The sequence below is a fragment of the Neovison vison genome, chromosome 8 (genome assembly GCF_020171115.1).
Source record: "Neovison vison isolate M4711 chromosome 8, ASM_NN_V1, whole genome shotgun sequence".
Lineage (NCBI taxonomy): Eukaryota > Metazoa > Chordata > Mammalia > Carnivora > Mustelidae > Neogale > Neogale vison.
The window spans coordinates 130,477,071-130,479,632 of NC_058098.1; the positions used below are offsets into that span (position 1 = coordinate 130,477,071).

The 2,562-nt window shown below is 40.0% G+C and overlaps 1 pseudogene; it reads left to right on the plus strand.

The window, feature by feature from the left end:
- Positions 1-2,110: 2,110 nt before the first annotated feature.
- Positions 2,111-2,240, plus strand: LOC122916597 (annotated as a pseudogene).
- The last annotated feature ends 322 nt before the right edge of the window (positions 2,241-2,562 follow it).

The window sequence follows — 2,562 nt, forward strand, 5'->3', positions numbered from 1 at the left end:
GTTGAGATCTACAAAATAATGGAGTTGAGTTATATTATCTCTAGAGTCACCACCATTTTGAGATTCTGTGAACTGTCCATTGGTTGAGAAAGCCTTCTCTTCATGAAAGAGTATATTTTATCACAACTGCAATGATCATGATTTTTCAAATAAATGGAATTTTAAGAAATGAGCTTCATCTTTAATAATTAAGTTATGTCTGAGAAAAGTAACCATCTGAACAGTCTAGCTATAAAGATGGGAAATGCCAGACATTATGCTAGTATTTTCACTAATGCCCTGTCAATTCTGAGATAGGTCCCTTTACTCTCATTTTACAAGAAGATTAAAGTGCCAAGAAGTAAAGTTACTTGTCTAAGGTTATGTAGTTAGTAAGTAGTACAGTAGTGACTCGGACTCAGACCCCTTTCTGGAATCACAGGCTGTCAGGGATGGAAGAGGTTTTGAAAGTCACGTAGCCTAATGTTCTTTCTAAAATTAGGTTAATACTGGGCTGCCCGATCCTGTAAATAACTTTTGATCCTTTGTACTGGATATAGGTATGGAATATATACTACATCTCCTGTGGTTTAGAGGAAGAGAGAGGTGACTGGAATAAAACTCATTAAAACGGGGGGAAAAAGGTGGATCCAATGAAGTAAAGGAAAACCTAAGTTTAACACAGTGATTAGGAACTCAGGGCTTCAAACAGACTGACCTGGGTTCAATCTTGAGTCTGACACTGCATGGATATGTGAAAAGGCAAAGCATTTACTTTAAACTCAGTAACCCTCAGTGGTGTCCTCATCTGTGAAATAGGAGCACAGTATGTACTTCAAAGGGTCACTATGGAGATTAAATGGGACACTCTATGTTAAACTGCTTAGCAGAGTACCAGGCACATAGAGAAAAGTGGCCTACTGTTCTTAATTCTTTCTCAGTGAGCTAAAGGGATGACATGAAACTATACCCCTTACTTAGCCCTGACCTCAAGGGCTCCAGCCTTTCTCCCTCATTCCCCACCGCCATCATAAATAAATTGAATTTCACTAAAGACAAATTGTGTTCATGGTTCAATATCTGGCCTCAATGATTTAACCAGTCCTTCCAGGTAGCAGTTGCATTAACAACGATGAACAGATATACAAGTACCAACAACCCCATGGTAGAGCTTCAGTACTCAGTACAGATCTCCACCTGCTTGACAACATCATCACAGACCAGGTAGAAACCTATGCTACCTTTCACCAAAAAATACTTGGCAAGAATTAGGAATGTCAAAAAATGAGGAGGGAAGGCAAAGCATGAGGTAAGCTCAGTACTTCAGACTTGGATATGAAAGAGATGGATGGTTAGTGATAGGGCTATGCCAGACACTGGTAGCTTGGATGATTTGTCTTGCATAAGCTTGTCTGAAACAATTAATTCTTATTTACATGCAATTTTTATAGTACTTTCCTTGGAAAACTTGAAGGTTCTCAGCCCAGTACCTCAAGTTCTTTCAAGGAACAATTGAAATAAAGAGTTCTCAGCTACAACAAGGCGGGCAAGGATTGAAATAACCAGAGAACAATAAGGACAGTGGGCAGCAAATGGGAAAATGGCACAGAGACAATAATTTCTAATGAGTGGAAGCATAACAAGGGAGGGTAATCATACTAGTGGTGCTGACTTTGCCTCTCACTCTAGAAAGGGCCTGGTTATTTTCAGGATGTCTGCTCCAACTTTCTCTCTGCCACCTTTCCTTTTATGTCAAATTATGAGGGTCTGGAGGACAGGATCATATCTTTCCTCTTGTGTGTCTGACCATAAGAGCTCAGTAAATGCTTTTTGAATGAATGGCTGAAATCAGAGTAAACTCTAAGGTGTACAAGCACCTAGACTTACAACACTACATTTTCTGTCTCCTTAAACTCCATTATTATGTTCTACAGTTTGGCATGGCTATGTCTCGCCCTTTCCCTGCCCCCCCCCCACTAGGAGTATAAACAACCAAACAATGTGGTCATGAATCTTGTCTACTTGTGAAGGTTGGGAAGCTGTAGAAATAAGCTTTATGCTGCTAATGGTCTCAGTGTCCTCTGGCTCAATATTTAGTCCTTCTAAACATCACTACAAATTAATTCAGTTAAAGTTTGTGCAGTGGCAGTATCGTAGCCAATGAGGTTTATCCGAGGCACGATTATTGCTAATTAAAGTTTGAGAGGAAATACATGATCTTATGCCCCTTTCTTTTTTTTTTTTTAAAGATTTTATTTATTTATTTGACAGAGAGAGATCACAAGTAGGCAGAGAGGCAGGCAGAGAGAGAGAGGGAGGCAGGCTCCCTGCTGAGCAGAGAGCCCGATGCAGGACTTGATCCCAGGACCCTGAGATCATGACCTGAGCCGAAGGCAGCGGCTTAACCCACTGAGCCACCCAGGCGCCCCCTTATGCCCCTTTCTATTGAAAGATTCTGCTAAGACTTTGGGAATATTTGGCTGACTATTTTTAAAGCATGAAATATACATAAAACTATATAGATGTTTGTTGGTTTTTTTTAAGATTTTATTTATTCATTTTTTAGAGGGAGAGAGAGAGCAC